This window comes from Oncorhynchus kisutch, linkage group LG30 (assembly GCF_002021735.2).
Source record: "Oncorhynchus kisutch isolate 150728-3 linkage group LG30, Okis_V2, whole genome shotgun sequence".
Taxonomy (NCBI): Eukaryota; Metazoa; Chordata; class Actinopteri; order Salmoniformes; family Salmonidae; genus Oncorhynchus; species Oncorhynchus kisutch.
The window spans coordinates 1,758,069-1,776,604 of NC_034203.2; positions in this window are offsets into that span (position 1 = coordinate 1,758,069).

The window sequence follows — 18,536 nt, forward strand, 5'->3', positions numbered from 1 at the left end:
TAAAATTTCATTTGTGGATTTTTTTCTTCTTAATGCATTTGAGCCAATCAGTTGTGTTGTGACATGGTAGGGGGTTATACAGAAGCTAGCCCTATACAGACGCTAGCCCTATTTGGTGAAATACTATGTAAGAACAGTTCAAATAGGCAAAGAGAAACGACAGTCCATCTTTACTTTTAGAGACGAAGGTCAGTCAAAACGGAACATTTTAAGAACTTTGTAAGTTTCTTCAAGTGCAGTCACAAAAACCATCAAGCGCTGTGATGAAACTGGCTCTCATGAGGACCGCCACAGGAATGGAAGACCCTCAGTTACCTCTGCTGCAGAAGATACTGTCACGCCCTGACCTTAGAGATCCTTATTTATTCTCTATGTTTGGTTAGGTCAGGGTGTGACTCGGGTGGGAAAATCTGTTTCCTATTTCTTATTTTTTTCTTTTTTTTGAGTGTGGTTCCCAATCAGAGGCAGCTGTCTATCGTTGTCTCTGATTGGGGATCATATACAAGTTATGATTTTCCGTTTGGGTTTTGTGGGGTGTTATTTTCTGTTCAGAGTCTGTGCCTTCGCTTTCGTTTTAGGATTTGTTATTTTTGTTTGAGTGTTTCTTGAAAATAAATATCATGAACACTTTCCACGCTGCGCTTTGGTCCACTCTTCCTTCCATCGACAACGAGCGTTACAGATACGTTCATTAGTTACCCACCTCAGAAATTGCAGCCCGAATAAATGCTTCACAGAGTTCAAGTAACACACACGTCTCCATATCAACTGTTCAGAGGAGACTGTGTGAATCAGGCCTTCATAGTAGAATTGCTGCAAAGAAACCACTACTAAAGGACACCAATAAGAAGAGACTTGCGTGAGCCAAGAAACACGAGCAACGGACATTAACCAGATGGAAATTTGTCCTTTGGTATGGATTTTTGCAAATGTTTTAAAAATAAAAACTGAAATATCACAGTCATCAACAAGTCAGAGCTAAATGGTAGAATGCAGATGAGGCATACATCATTGAACGACACACCATTTCTCCATTATATTAATAATCTATTGTCAATGTATGGCCAGCTTCAGCCGAGGGAGGATTTTCACCCTTAGGAGCTTCACCCATTTGATTTTCAGTGGTGGGATTTTCAGTCGTAGGATCTTCACCCATTTGATCTTCAGTGGTGGGATTTTCAGTCGTAGGATCTTCAGCGATGAGACCTTCACCCATCGGATCTTCCATCGTGGAATCTTTAGTTTGGGGACCTCCATCTTGTGGAGGTCTTCATTCATTATGTGGGAATCTTCAGCCATGGGATGGTCAATCGTCAAAGCATTGTCAGCCATGGCATCTTCAAGTCTGGTTGCATCACCATTCATGGTACCTTCATCTGTAAGGACACATGACCAAAGCTTTTCAAATAACTTTGAATGCTTCTTCTGTCAGCATCAACGGAGAAACAGTCCGAAGCCAAAGAGCCATGGTCCTAGTGAGCCTAGTCAGCTGGGAGAGAGAGACAAGACAACTCAGTTAACTTCAGTTCAGCTTTTTTCAGTTCTATTCCATTCATTTTAATTAAAAACAAATCACAGAAAGGTACTTAATTCTTACCCAGAAATTATTTGATATTGAGATAAAAATGGCTGCATTGGACCTTTAATATGTCCTGAGGCTCATGGCATTGATATAGTGTAATGAGACTGTTACGAATCCCTTTTGGCCCGACAGTCTAGGGGGGATGGTAATGAGACCCGTAACATAACTCATGCAAATTATAATTGTGACAAAGTAAAAGTGTGAACGAAATAACCAGGACAACTGAAATCTACCGTCAAACTCAAAGTGTTTTTATAAACACACGGTAATGGGGGGAGCAGGTAAAGGGGCTGAGCTGGACCCAAGGAAAGAAACAATAAATATACAAAAACACCCCTAAGCTAGACTAGCCTACTTTAACAACAGCTAACTAACTAACCAAAAATACAGTGGGTGGTCCGCCCAGTTCTAACTAGTGTATTTAACAAAGTTCACCTACGGGTAGTGTATGCCCATGGGCGACTTGTCTTGGTGTCCCCTTTTTACCACCAGCAACAAACAAACACCATAACCAAAACAATACTCACAGGTGATGACAAAGTGCTATGGAGGTGCTCAAACAAAAGAGAGGTTTAAGACAAAGAGAGAGTGAAACACAGAGATCTACATACATGGCATTTACAGAGAGATTGCTCTACCTCTAGAGCAAACAAATGATGGGGTTTTTAAACCATGGGGAAGGAACTGTGATAGGAGGAGGTGTGTCTTCTGATTGATGATTGATTGTTGACTGATTGGGGAGTGATGATTCTCACCTGTGAGGGGAGAAGGAGAGAAAAGAAACACACAGGATACACACACACACAGGATAACTGTATCCGTAACACTCCCACCCTTAAAAGAGCAACCCTAGGGGGGGATTGCGATCACATTATTACAATGAATACTCACAACAAAGCAACAACCTTGCAAAACATACAGAAATCATTTTTACACACGAGACAAAGCATCTGCCAACACATTATCAGAACCCTTTTTGTGGCGGATCTCCAAATTATAATTTTGTACAATCAGCGCCCAACGCATCAGGCGCTGGTTCTGGTTGTACATTCGGTGGAGAAAAACTAAGGGGTTATGGTCAGTATACACAATCACTGGTAGGGCACTGGAACCAATGTATACTTCAAAGTATTGCAGAGCCCACAACAAAGTAAGAGCTTCTTGTTCTATTGTCGCATAGTTTGTTTGACATTTATTAAATTTACGTGAAAAATAACAAACAGGATGATCCACTCCACTCTTGTCCTGCTGCAGTAGAACAGCACCAGCACCTCTGGCACTAGCATCTACCTCAAGTTTGAACAGTTGTTCAAAATCTGGAGCAGCAAGTACAGGTGTACTACATAAGAGTGCTTTCACTGATTCAAAAGCTCTGTTGCAATCAGGGGACCACACAAATGATCTAGCCGGACTAAGCAAATCGGTAATTGGAGCAACTACCGCAGAGAAATTTTTACAGAAGCTACGGTAGTAGCCAACCATCCCTAAAAAGCGGCGTAGCTCTCGTCTGGTGGTAGGTGCAGGGAATGCAGTTATTGCCAAGACCTTGGCATCAACAGGGCGCACCTGTCCATGGCCAACCTCTTTACCGAGATTGGGAAGGCTACTGTTACCTAACTCGCACTTTGCCAAGTTCAGGGTTAGAGAAGCAGCTGCCAACCGTTCACATACTACCCTTAGCGAGTCAACATGATCTGACCACTCAGACGAATAAATCACTAGGTCATCAAGGTATGCACTACAATTAGGAACGCCAGCTAATACGGAGTTAACCAGTCGTTGGAAAGTGGCTGGTGCATTTCGCATCCCAAAAGCCATGACTGAGTACTGTAGGAAGTTGTCTGGGGTCACAAAGGCAGAAATCTCAGAAGCACGTAAAGTTAACGGAACCTGCCAGTAACCTTTTAAGAGGTCTAACTTAGTTACATACTTAGCAGCACCAATAGTGTCGATACAGTCGTCCAGTCGGGGTAACGGGAACGAATCTGGCATTGTGACAGAATTTACCTTTCGATATCCGTACATAACCTGGACGTACCATCAGGTTTAGGAACTAGAATGCAAGGAGAACTCCAAGGGCTTGAACTTGGCTTGCCAGGTCATTCTCCAACAAATATCTCACCTCATCCCTCATTATCTTCCTCTTGGAAGCGTTGATACGATATGGGTGTTGCTTGATAGGTGTAGCATTTCCAACATTAATGTCATGTTCCAACACATTGGTGCGAGTAGGAACGTCATTAAAGAGACATGGAAAACTGTGTAGTAGCCTCACAATATCATTGGCCTGTCCATCCGTTAAATGAACCAGACCGGATTGGATAGACAGCAGCATTTCTGAGTTGGGCAATTAACACACTGCTGTTGAGTGTTGCGCAACTCCAATCCATCATCATCATCATCAATATGACAGTCCACTATCATAGCAGTAGTAGCAGAGGAGACAGCAGTACCTTCCTCTGTTTTTGAACTCTCTAACTGTGTGATGGGTCAGGTGTGGTAAGCTTTCAACATGTTAATGTGACACACACGAGATTGGCGTTGTCTATCAGGAGTTTGAAGCACATAGTCAGTTTCACTTATTTTCTTTTCAATTAAATAAGGACCAGAGAAACGAGCTGACAGTGAAGATCCTGGAACAGGTAATAACACCAGTACTTGGTCACCTGGCTGTAGTGGACGAGAAACAGCCTCTTTATCATAGTGTCTTTTCATGCTCCTCTGTGAGGAAGACAGAGCTTCCTTTGCGAGAGCACAAGCTTGGTGTAGGTGCTCACGAAAGCGACTAACGTAGTCCAACACATTCTCATCTCTGGTACACAACTCTTGGGACAAGAACTGTTCTTTAAGGACTTTCATTGGTCCTCTCACTGTGTGACCAAACACTAGTTCAGCCGGGCTGAAACGTAGGGACTCCGGCACAGTTTCACGAGCAGCAAACAAAACTAGAGGAACTCCCTCATCCCAATCTTTCTCAGATTCCAAACAATATTTACGTAGCATAGACTTCAGTGTCTGATGCCATCTTTCAAGCGCACCCTGAGACTCTGGGTGATAGGTGCTTGACACACGGTGCGTAATTGACAAGGATTTTATCACCTGCTTGAAGAGCTTGGATAGGAAATTGGTACCTTGATCGCTTTGTACCACCTTAGGTAACCCGAATGTCGTGAAGAATTTTATTAAGGCTTTACTCACTACCGGGGCTGTAATCCTTCTCAGAGGAATGGCCTCGGGGTATCTTGTAGCCATACACATTATCGTTAACAAAAACTGGTTACCCGATTTTGTCTTCGGTAACGGTCCGACACAATCAACCACCACATGCTCGAATGGTTCACCTATGACAGGTACGGGACAAAGAGGAGCGGGAGGAATAACCTGATTTGGTTTTCCTGTTATCTGACATGTGTGGCATGTCCGACAGAACTGAGCCACATCTTGTTTTAAACCCGGCCAAAAGAAATGTCGAAGGATCCGATCATAAGTTTTTGTGATTCCTAAATGACCAGACCACTGGTGATCATGAGCAAGGGATAACACATTTTGTCGAAAGGCTGTAGGAATCACTATTTGGTAAACAGCATTCCAATCTCCATCCGCGTCAACATGGGATTTCCATTTACGCATGAGGAGATTACCATCAATGAAGTAAGCCACGCTCTTCTTCTTCACATCTTCCAATGAGACAACACTAGAAAAACATTTAGCAAGCTTGTTGTCAACCTTTTGGTTAGCAATCAGCTGCTCACGAGTGACTGGTAACTGTATTGCCTCAGCAATAAGTTCAACGTTCTTTGATTCTTTCCTGGGCTGTTTGTCAGAGGTGATCAGCTTCTCAGAGGTATCACACAATCCATCTTCTTGATCAACCTCTTTGAACAGAACAGTGTTCAATAAATCTATCACGTCACCCTCTTGTAGTGCCTGAGCACGAGTGACAGCACAAGCGGGGAACACATGTGGATACTTTTGTGCCAGCTCATTCGAGAGAGAGTGGTCACTTTTATCCAATACGGGTACTACCTTTCCTCCGGCAATATCGTTACCCATTATAAAGGTCACACCTTTCACTGGCAACATAGGACGTACCCCCACTCTGAATATTCCACTGATTAACTCAGAGTGTACTTTCACAAAGTGCAATGGCACTGGGACAAACCCCATTTCAATACCCTGCACTAACACACTGGAACCACAGTATGTATCGTCAGATAAGGGCAACACATCAGACAATATAAACGACTGCGCCGCACCAGTATCTCTAAGGATTTTAACCGGTCGCTGAGACGCTTCGTCATTCGTTAGGGACACAAACCCCTCGAAAATGAATGGTTCATAACTGCGGTCGGGGACTGAGACTTTCAAACTACAGTTACCCTGAGGCACCTGTTTTGTTGCAGACCTCACAACCGTACGAATTAGAGCAACACCTGTTGGTGGCTTGGCACGAAGAGGCATCCCTTGTTTGCGTTTAAGCAGGAAGCAATCATTAATCATATGTCCCACTTTATGACAATAGAAACAGGGACGCTCATTCTTCTGGCGTGCTTGATATACTACTGCTGGCCGACTAGAGCTAAAGGTAGGAAACTCAGTGGCTCTACTCTCAGTTTGAGCCGAAAACACACTCTTGTGCGTCGAACACAAACTCGTCTGCCAACACAGACGCTTCTGCCAGGGAGGATACTTTCTGTTCGTTTAGGTAAACTACAATGCGTTCGGGTAAGCAATTTTTAAACTCTTCCAACAAGATCAACTCCCGGAGAGAGTTGAAATCAGTTACCTTACTAGCAGCATGCCATTTATCAAACAGATTTCCCTTGTCTCTAGCAAATTCCACATAAGTCTTACTAGAAGACTTTCTATGAGACCTAAATCTCTGTCGGTATGCCTCAGGCACAAGCTCATAGGCACGAAGAACAGTAGCTTTGACCACTTCATAATTGAAACTGTCCTCCAGAGGTAGCGCTGACAAAACCTCTTGGGCTTTACCAGTTAATTTACACTGAAGTAATAGGCACCATACCTCTTCAGGCCATTTCAATGCTACGGCTATACGCTCAAATACACAAAAATAGGGGTCAACCTCCGACTCTCTGAACAAAGGTACTAAGGCAATCTGCCTACTAATGTCAAACGTGTTTGAGGACACAGCAGGTGAGGACGGCTCACAAACAGGCACAGTAGGAACGAAGGCTAGCCTTGCTGTCTCTGCCTCCAGTTCCATCTGGCGCATTTTGAACTCCAAATGCCGTTGTTCTCGTTCTTTTTCTGCCTCAATTTTATACATCTCCAACTGACGTTGTTCTCGTTCTGCCTCAATTTTACACATCTCCAACTGGAGAGTCTCTCGCCTAATTTGGGCTCTCTTCCACCTCCAGTTGGAACTGTGCTAAACGGACATCCCTCCTGGCATCACCATTTGACAGTGGGGAGAGTGGATCAAAACGGGACAATGTGGCTGGTGTTTTAGCCTCTCCCTCATTATCAGACACCAATGGGCTTACAGGAGCAGCAACATCCCCTACAGGGGTAGTACACTCAAGTAGCGGTAACAGAAGCACCTGCTCTTCCAACAATACATTTAATACTAGCTGTTTAACCTCCGCCTTAACTAAACTCTGCGGAATCGATACTGAATAATGGTCAGCCAAGGTCATTAAATCAACTCTACGACATTTGTCAAAAACCTCCCACGAAGGGTTATCCAAAAAGGATTTCAAATCAAAAGTAGTCATTTTACACTACTTCACAAGTGCCAAAGAAAATAGCAAACACTAATGCTACTTCAGCTATGACGCTCAACACTGAACTATACCACTACAACAATCTACATGAGCGGCATGGGTGTCAGTTATGACAGATCCCAGATGAGCCCCCACTTATGTTACGAATCCCTTTTGGCCCGACAGTCTAGGGGGGATGGTAATGAGACCCGTAACATAACTCATGCAAATTATAATTGTGACAAAGTAAAAGTGTGAACGAAATAACCAGGACAACTGAAATCTACCGTCAAACTCAAAGTTTATTTATAAACACACGGTAATGGGGGGAGCAGGAAAAGGGGCTGAGCTGGACCCAAGGAAAGAAACAATAAATATACAAAAACACCCCTAAGCTAGACTAGCCTACTTTAACAACAGCTAACTAACTAACCAAAAATACAGTGGGTGGTCCGCCCAGTTCTAACTAGTGTATTTAACAAAGTTCACCTACGGGTAGTGTATGCCCATGGGCGACTTGTCTTGGTTTCCCCTTTTTCCCACCAGCAACAAACAAACACCATAACCAAAACAATACTCACAGGTGATGACAAAGTGCTATGGAGGTGCTCAAACAAAAGAGAGGTTTAAGACAAAGAGAGAGTGAAACACAGAGATCTACATACATGGCATTTACAGAGAGATTGCGCTACCTCTAGAGCAAACAAATGATGGGGTTTTTAAACCATGGGGAAGGAACTGTGATAGGGTAGGAAATAGGAGGAGGTGTGTCTTCTGATTGATGATTGATTGTTGACTGATTGGGGAGTGATGATTCTCACCTGTGAGGGGAGAAGGAGAGAAAAGAAACACACACAGGATACACACACACACAGGATAACTGTATCCATAACAGAGACATTAAGCCATCATTGTAAATAAGAATTTGTTCAAAACAGAGTTGTCTAGTTAAAAAAGGTTAAATAAAATAAAGATTTCAGATGCAAATAATTGTATCACTTCTCAGGATGAGTCCTCATTTCATCGCATTGCTTTGCTACAAAAAACTCTGGTTGTGTCCCAAATGGCACCATATTCCCTGTATGGTGCACTACCCATAGGGCTCTGGTCTAAAGTAGTGCAATATAAATGGAAAAGGATGCCATTTGTGACGCCCCCTCTCTCTGCTGCAGGTGATAAAGGGTCAGACTCTGGGAACCCAAACCCTAGACTGCTTGGTGTTGTAGCGTAGTCAGTGCCACCATGGCTGTGTTTCGCTCTGTCACCTTTCTCAGGCCAGTGTCAATGATCACACCCTCCCATTTCACACGCTTACCGGGCCAGTCACTCCTCTAGCACAGGTTAACACTTGCAGTCAACCACACTTTCCAAATGTACAGTACAAGCTTATCCAGATTGAACAGTGAAACACGTATCTACAGTTGAAGTCGGACATTTGCATACACCTTAGCCAAATACATTTAAACTCCGTTTTTCACAATTCCTGACATTTAATCCCAGTAAACATTCCCTGTCTTAGGTCAGTTAGGATCACCACTTTATTTTAAGAATGTGAAATGTTAGAATAATAGTAGAGAGAATGATTTACTTCAGCTTTTATTTCTTTCATCACATTCCCAGTGGGTCAGAAGTTAGTCAATTAGTATTTGGTAGCATTGTCTTTAAATGGTTTAACTTGGGTCAAACGTTTCGGGGAGTCTTCCACAAGCTATTTTGGCCCATTCCTCCTGACAGAGCTGGTGTAGCCAGGTGGAGTCAGGTTTGTCAGCCTCCTTGCTCGCACACACTTTTTCAGTTCTGCCCACACATTTTCTATGGGATTGAGGTAAGGGTTTTGTGATGGCCACTCCAATACCTTGACTTTGTTGTCCTTAAGGGAGCAGGGAGTTGTGTCATGTGTCATTTCCTGTCACAACTTGCAGACTTGTTTACGTGCTGCTGTGCGTTTTGTTGCTAGCCTTACTTTGCTACCTGACAACTTTACGGTGTTTACTTTTAATTCCCGTTTATATTTTCAGTTTTTCCCTCACTTTTTTTTCATTTAACTTTTTCACTCCGGACGCTTTAGCTGGACAGGGTTCGTCAGGACTTCCAACAGCCGAAGCTAAGTAGTAACATTAACATGATGCCTTCTGATTGCAGTCGCTGTACTCATAATATACAGGAGAACGATCGCCTTATGGTAGCTTCAGATGCAATTGTTAGGAAAGAGTAATTTCAGTGTAGGAAAGGATGAAACAGCGTCTGTGCCACCAGTAAGTACAGATAGTAGTATAAATCCTCTCGCACGGTCCCTGCAGCGGACAACTTTCTTATGGCTTCTGGAGGGAAATGCTGTAGGAATGCTCAACCGGTGTCGCTTGAGCCGACAGAAACTTTCAACCAGTTCTCCCCATTAAGCAGCGAGTCGGAGTCAGAGGCCGAGCCTTCTCTGGTCTCTACTCCTCCCATTACGGGGTCTGAGATGCCAAAGCCTCCCACCATTAGCTCTGACAAATTGAAAACCCTAGTCATTGGCGACTCTATTACCCGCAGTATTAGACTTAAAACTTAAATCATCCAGCGATCATACACTGTTTACCAGGGGGCAGGGCTACCGACATTAAGGCTAATCTGAAGATGGTGCTGGCTAAAGCTAAACCTGGCGAGTGTAGAGAGTATAGGGATATCCAACAATGTTAGGATGAAACAGTCAGACGTCACCAAGCGCAACATAGCTTCAGCGTGTAAATCAGCTAGAAAGATGTGTCGGCATCGAGTAATTGTCTCTTGCCCCCTCCCAGTTAGGGGGAGTGATGAGCTCTACAGCAGAGTCTCAACTCAATCACTGGTTGAAAACTGTTTTCTGTCCCTCCCAAAAGATAGAATTTGTAAGTAATTGGACCTCTTTCTGGGACTCACCCACAAACAGGGCCAAGCCTGGCCTGTTGAGGAGTGACGGACTCCATCCTAGCTGGAGGGGTGCTCTCATCTTATCTACGAACATAGACAGGGCTCTAACTCCCCTAACTCCACAATGAAATAGGGTGCAGGCCAGGCAGCAGGCTGTTAGCCAGCCTGCCAGTTTAGTGGAGTCTGCCACTAGCACAGTCAGAGTGTAGTCAGCTCAGCTATCCCCATTGAGACCGTGTCTGTGCCTCGACCTAGGTTGGGCAAAACTAAAATAGGGCTACTTCTGCAGTTATAGTCAATGAACTAGAAAATAAAGGAGAGCCGCACACTCTAGGAGCTCAGATGCAAAAAATGTCATATCCAACATTTCGACAGGCAAGCTGTCTTCATCAGGGTATAATCACAAACACAGCAGGGTAACTCGTTTATATAGTGTCAAAAGACACACAGGTGTCTGTAATCATGGCCAAGTGTGGCCTAATATCATTGGTTAATTCTCAAATATTAAAATGGCATACAAAGAACCGCATACAAAAAACAAATGGATAGCATACGATCATAGATTAATTTAGGGGTGCGATTCTCAGACAACCCAAAGATTCCTCGATGCCCTTCCAAACTCCCTCTGCCTACCCAAGTACGTCAGAAGGCAAAAATCAGCTAACCACCTAACTGAGGATCATAGATTAATTTTAGACTACACAAGCTTACAAGCGTTGGCAGAGTAGCCTAGTGGTTAGAGCGTTGGACTAGTAACTGGAAGGTTGCAAGTTCAAATCCCTGAGCTGACAAGGTACAAATCTGTCATTCTGCCCCTGAACAAGCAGTTAACCCACTGTTCCTAGGCTGTCATTGAAAATAAGAATTTGTTCTTAACTGACTTGCCTAGTTAAATAAAGGTTGAAAAAATAATGAAAAACAAACAATTACAGTGGCAAAAGTCACAATAATCAAAATAATGGCTTCAGATCAGGGTCTTTAAATTAAAGATCCAGGCAGCGTCTCGTTTTAACAATAAATGATCAAGGTCACCCCCTCTCCTAGGGAGGGTGACATGTTCGATGCCGATAACGCAGAGACGAAATCGAGTGGTTTGCTTCCAAAAAGTGGTCCGCAACTGGGTAAGTCAAGTTTTTGCACCTAATGGTGCTACGATGCTCTGAGATACGTACTTTTAATTCGCGCTTTCTTTTACCCACATAATTTTTACCACAAGGACAAGTTATAAGATAAATAACTGCCTTAGTGGAGCATGTAATAATACCTTTGATTGGGATCTGTTTCCCTGTTTGTGGGTGTTTGAAGGATCTACATTTATAAGTGCCATTGCATTGAGCACAGCCATTACACTTGTAATTTCCATCCAGTAGGGGCACAAATAGACGTTGTTCAGGAATATCTTGTGGTGGTAAATCAGAGTGTGCCAATTGGTCTCTGAGATTTCTGCCCTGCAAGAATATGACCAAGGGAAGGTCCGAAAACACATTACTGAGATTATCATCGGATTTTAGAGTGTGCCAATGTTTGTGAACTATTCCCTTAATTTCTTCAGAGCAATTTGAATAGCGGGTAGTTAGAACGCAAGAATGAGTCTTTGTGCGAGACTGACCTTGAAAAAGGTCATGTATCGTTTTGTTTTGGATTTTCTCAATGGCAATATTAATCTGATCATTTTTGTACCTCCTCTCCTTGAGTTCTCAGCCACATTTCTGTCGAAATCTGAATATTCTTTGCAAATTCTTTTGATTCGATAGAATTGGCTGTAGGGCAAACTATTTCTCAAGGGAAGTGGGTGACAACTGTCAGCCCTCAACAAACTGTTACGATCAGTAGGTTTCCTGTAAAGATCAGTGTATAGAAAATTACTTTCACACAAGATCAGAAGATCAATGAACTAATCACTGATCATATTCTTGATGTGATTGGCCTGACTGAAACATGGCTTAAGCCTGATGAATTTACTGTGTTAAATGAAGCCTCACCTTCTGTTACACTAGTGACCATATCCCCCCGCGCATCCCGCAAAGGCGGAAGTGTTGCTAACATTTACGATAGCAAATTTCAAATTACAAATAAAACCCGACATTTTCGTCTTTGAGCTTCTAGTCATGAAATCTATGCAGCCTGCTCAATCATTTTTTATAGCTACGGTTTACAGGCTTCCTGGGCCATATACAGTGTTCCTCACTGAGTTCCCTGAATTCCTATCGGACCTTGTAGTCATAGCAAATAATATTCACATTTTTGGTGACTTTAATATTCACATGGAAAAGTCCACAGACCCACTCCAAAAGGCTTTCGGAGCCATCATCGAGTCAGTGGGTTTTGTCCAACATGTCTCCGGACCTACTCACAGTCATACTCTGGACCTAGTTTTGTCCCATGAAATAAATGTTGTGGATCTTAATGTTTTTCCTTATAATCCTGGACTATCGGACCATCATTTTATTACATTTGCAATCGCAACAAATAATCTGCTCAGACCCCAACCAAGGCTCATCAAAAGTCGTGCTATAATTTCTCAGACAACCCAAAGAATCCTTGATGCCCTTCCAAACTCCCTCTGCCTACCCAAGTATGTCAGAGGACAAAAATCAGTTAACCACCTAACTGAGGAACTCAATTTAACCTTGCACAATACCCTAGATGCAGTCGCACCCCTAAAAACTAAAAGCATTTGTCATATGAAACTAGCTCCCTGGTATACAGAAAATACCCGAGCTCTGACGCAATCTTCCAGAAAATTGGAACGGAAATGGCGCCACACCAAACTGGAAGTCTCCCGAATAGCTCGGAAAGACAGTACCGTGCAGTATCGAAGAGCCCTCACTGCTACTCGATCATCCTATTTTTCTAACTTAATTGAGGAAAATAAGAACAATCCTAAATTTATTTTTGATACTGTCGCAAAGCTAACTAAAAAGCAGCATTCCCCAAGAAAGGATGGCGTTCACTTCAGCAGTAATAAATAAATAAATATAAATAAATAAATAAATAAACCTTCTTTGAGGTAAAGACCATGATCATTAGAAAGCAAATTACGGACTCCTCTTTAAATCTGCATATTCCTCCAAAGCTCAGTTGTCCTGAGTCTGCACAACTCTGCCAGGACCTAGGATCAAGGGAGGATCAAGGGAGACACTCAAGTGTTCTAGTACTATATCTCTTGACACAATGATGGAAATAATCATGGCCTCTAAACCTTCAAGCTGCATACTGGACCCTATTCCAACTACACTACAGAAAGAGCTGCTTCCTGTGCTTGGCCATGGTTTTAGACTCCATCATAGCACTGAGACTGCACTTGTTAAGGTGGTAAATTACCTTTTAATGGCGTCAGACCGAGGCTCTGCACCTGTCCTTGTGCTCCTAGACCTTAGTGCTGCTTTTGATACCATCGATCACCACATTCTTTTGGAGAGATTGGAAACCTAAATTAGTCTACACGGACAAGTTCTGGCCTGGTATAGATCTTATCTGTCTGAAAGATATCAGTTTGTCTCTTTGGATGGTTTGTCCTCTGACAAATCAACTGTATTTTTCGGTGTTCCTCAAGGTTCCGTTTTTGGCCCACTATTGTTTTCACTATATATTTTACCTCTTGGGGATGTCATTCGAAAACATAATGTTAACTTTCACTGCTATGCGGATGACACACAGCTGTACATTTCAATGAAACATGGTGAAGCCCCAAAATTGCCCTTGCTGGAAGCCTGTGTTTCAGACATAAGGAAGTGGATGGCTGTAAATGTTCTACTTTTAAACTCGGACAAAACAGAGATGCTTGTTCTAGGTCCCAAGAAACAAAGATATCTTCTGTTGAATCTGACAATTAATCTTGGTTGTACTGTCATCTCAAATAAAACTGTGAAGGACCTCTGCGTTACTCTGGACCCAGATCTCTCTTTTGACGAACATATCAAGACTGTTTCAAGGAGAGCTTTATCCATCTACGTAACATTGCAAAAATCTGAAATGTTCTGTCCAAAAATGATGCAGAAAACTGTATCCATGCTTTTGTTAGTTTTAGGTTTGACTACTGCAATGCTATACTTTCCTGCTACCCGGATAAAGCACTAAATCAACTTCAGTTAGTGCTAAATACAGCTCCTAGAATCCTGACTAGAACCAAAATAATGTATCATATTACTCCTCCCTACACTGGCTTCCTGTTAAGGCAAGGGCTGATTTCAAGGTTTTACTGCTAACCTACAAAGCATTACATGGTCTTGCTCCTACCCATCTTTCCGATTTGGTCCTGCCGTACATGCCTACACGTATGCTACGGTCACAAGACGCAGGCCTCCTAATTGTCCCTAGAATTACTAACCAAACAGCTGGAGGCAGGGCTTTCTCCTATAGAGCTCCATATTTATGGAATGGTCTGCCTACCCATGTGAGAGATGCAGACTCGGTCTCAACCTTTAATCTCTTGAGTGTAGGGGGCAGTATTTTGATGTTTGGATGAAAAACGTACCCAAATGAGACTGCCTATATCTCAGGCCCAGAATCTAGAATATGCATATAATTGTCAGATTATGATAGAAAACACTCTAAAGTCTCCAAAACTGTCAAAATATTGTCTGCGAGTATAACAGAACTGATATTGCAGGTGAAAACCTGAGGAAAATCCATACCTGAAGTGCTGTTTTTCCTGAAAGCTCTCTGTTCCATTGCCTGCCTTCGCTCCATTTAAAGGAATATCAACCAGAATCCTTTTCCTATGGCTTCCCCATGGTGTGAACAGTCTTTAGACATAGTTTCAGGCTTTTATTTTGAAAAATGAGCGAGAAAGATCACATCGCGTCATGCAGCGGTTTGCATGCGCAACAGTTTGGAGTAGACATTTTCTCTCTCTCTCGTATTGAAGAAGCTACAGTCCCAGTTGAAATATTATCGATTATATATTGTAAAAACAACCTGAGGATTGATTATAAAAAAACGTTTGACATTTTTCTACGAATTTTACGAATACTATTTGGAATTCTCGTCTGCGATGTGATCGCTCGAGCCTTTGGATTTTTGAACATACCTCAATTTGGTTGGCGCGTTATTTTGGATCATCTTTATGGAACAAAAGGAACATTTATTGTGTAACTTTTAGTCTCGTGAGTGCAAACATCCGAAGATCATCAAAGGTAAGCGACCAATCTACTTGGTCACGAAGCTGTTTGTAATGTTTTGTCTACTGAGAGAGATGTCCTTAAATAAACGCTTAGTATGCTTTTGCTAAAAAGCTTTTTTGAAATCTGACACGCCAGGTGGATTAACAACAAGCTAAACTGTGTTTTGCTATATTGCACTTGTGATTTCATGAAAATTAAATATTTTTAGTAATTTAATTTGAATTTGGCGCTTTGCAATTCAGCGGATGTTGATGAAAATGATCCCGCTACCGGGATGGGTGCATCAAGAAGTCTTCATTGAAGACGCATCTCTTCAGTAGGTCCTATGATTGAGTGTAGTCTGGCCCAGGAGTGTGAAGGTGAACGGAAAGGCACTGGAGCAACGAACCGCCCTTGCTGTCTCTGCCTGGCCGGTTCCCCTCTCTCCACTGGGATTCTCTGCCTCTAACCCTATTACAGGGGCTGAGTCACTGGCTTACTGGTGCTCTTCCATGCCGTCCCTAGGAGGGGTGCGTCACTTGAGTGGGTTGAGTCACTGATGTGGTCTTCCTGTCTGGGTTGGCGCCCCCCCTTGGGCTGTGCCGTGGCGGAGATCTTTGTGGGCTATACTCGGCCTTGTCTCAGGATGGTAAGTTGGTGGTTGAAGATATCCCTCTAGTGGTGTGGGGGCTGTGCTTTGGCAAAGTTGGCACTGTCTGGGGGTATCATCGGATGGGGCCACAGTGTCTTCTGACCCCTCCTGTCTTAGCCTCCAGTATTTATGCTGCAGTAGTTTGTGTCGGGGGGCTAGTGTCCGTCTGTTATATCTGGAGTATTTATCCTGTCTTATCCTGTGTCCTGTGTGAATTTAAGTATGCTCTCTCGAATTCTCTCTTTCTTTCTTTCTTTCTTTCTTTCCGTCTCTCGGAGGACCTGAGCCCTAGGACCATGCCTCAGGACTACCTGGCATGATGACTCCTTGCTGTCCCCAGTCCACCTGGCCATGCTGCTGATCCAGTTTCAACTGTTCTGCCTGCGGCTATGGAACCTGGACCTGTTCACCGGACATGCTACCTGTCCCAGACCTGCTGTTTTCAACTGTCTAGAGAGAGCAGGAGTGGTGGAGATACTCTCAATGATCGGCTATGAAAAGCCATCTGACATTTACTCCTGAGGTGCTGTTGCACCCTCGACAAGTACTGTGATTATTATTATTTGACCATGCTGGTCATTTATGAACATTTTATGAACATAATCTCCACACGGTACAGCCAGAAGAGGACTGGCCACCCCTCATAGCCTGGTTCCTCTCTAGGTTTCTTCCTAGGCTTCTACACCTGCATTGCTTGCTATTTGGGGTTTTAGGCTGGGTTTCTGTACTGCACTTTGAGATATCAGCTGATCTAAGAAGGGCTATATAAATACATTTGATTTGATTTGCTTAATGAGCCAAATCTCTTTTTCGTCCACTTTCATATAAAAAAATATCCACCTTCCTTGCAAATCATTCCTAACTATTTGCACATTCAGATCAAACATTTTTCCACGCAACTTCATCTAAGGATGTAGAGTGAGTTTCCTGTAAACAGGATATGTTATATACCTTTCCTTGTAGCCACGTAAAGACTCATCTTTTTTTAATAATCTGCTAAATCGTTACAATTACAACTGGCTTTGCTTATTTCACCCTTTACCATAACTAGATACTATTCTCAGTCTAAATTGACCATAATAAGTGCTTGTAAAGTTACTGCCATCAGAGGTGTTATGACGGTCAAAACTAGAGCTTTCAAAAGTCCAATATTTTGGATTCAAGCAATAGGTTCTAGCAATATATGTTTTATTCCCTTGCCTGTTTGCCTGTGAGCCAATGCCACAGATGTTAGAAAATTGAGACAAGATATTATGTATGTAGTAAACCTGAGTAAGTTGTTGTGTATGACATTGGATGTTATTAAGTAAGAGTGTGTACGATATCTGTATAAGAGTAAGACTATAATATCTGACGTACAAATAAATAATAACTCCGCCAATTTGCATGGTTAAGTGTCTATGTGTGTAACATGTAGTGCGTATAGTCTTAATATTCATGATGATAATTGTAATCCATATTGCATCACCATCATAGTTGCATCCTAATTACCTTTAACATAATTGAAAAACACATCCCAGCATTTCCACAGCAATTGACATTTCACATGATCATGAAAGAGACCTTGCATTACTATAGATACAGCTTCACTACAGTACAAATGTATCCCGTACAATATGTTATTTTTATTTTTTTTCGTAACCTGAAGTCCCTGTAGAATTTAGTACAGCCATGGTGTTATGGAGCGGTCTCATTTTGCGATGATCGGTCTGGGACACTTGGTCTTGTCGCTCCGAGCTCCAAGTATGTGTACTCAGTGGAAAGCCACCTTGTTTACAGTCTCTAGAGGAAGTTTCAAGGCGGATTGCATGAACTCTCTGATCGCGCCCTCTGGATTATTGGATGCATTCTCAGGAATCCCAGAAAATATTAGATTTTCACGCATGCTACGACTTTGTATGTCTATTAGCGACTCCTTCGTCAACCTGTTTTCCCTGAGTAGACAATCCATTATAGAATCGTGGATTTTTACCTTGGCTGTGAGTGCCTTGTTCTCTTCTTGGAGCGTGAGAATTTCACTCTGGCTAAACTCCAAACTCCCCCTCAGCCCTGCTACCTCCTCACACAACTTTTCCAGTGTTGCATGGATTCCATGGATTAAACAGACACTTAAACTAACACGACATGTAAGTGTCGGGTTTACACAACGTGAAAGCATGATGTACACATAGATGTCCGGTAGACGTTAAGGCGTTCATGGTGATATCTTTCATAATAAACCTACACAAACTGACGTGTCAGTGCCACGTTACATGACGTGAACACTATGTCAACATGACATGAACGTGGTGTGAACGCGTCGGCAGTTTGACGCCTTAGAACAAAACTTCTCCATTGACAATCCATGTTAATTAATGACGGTATATTACGTCGCTAGGAATATGTTAGGTGACTTAGTGAGAGGTATCAGTAGCTTCACTAGGTTGAAATCTGGCCTGAATCACTCCCAAAGTACGTGGTAAATTGCAGCATGTTGCTCCTGCCGCCCATATGGCTCGCTTGTGGGTGTGCTGGCAGCATATAGGTTATTAAGTGGGTAAATAGTTTAATCCATTCTCTATTTCATGAATGTATTC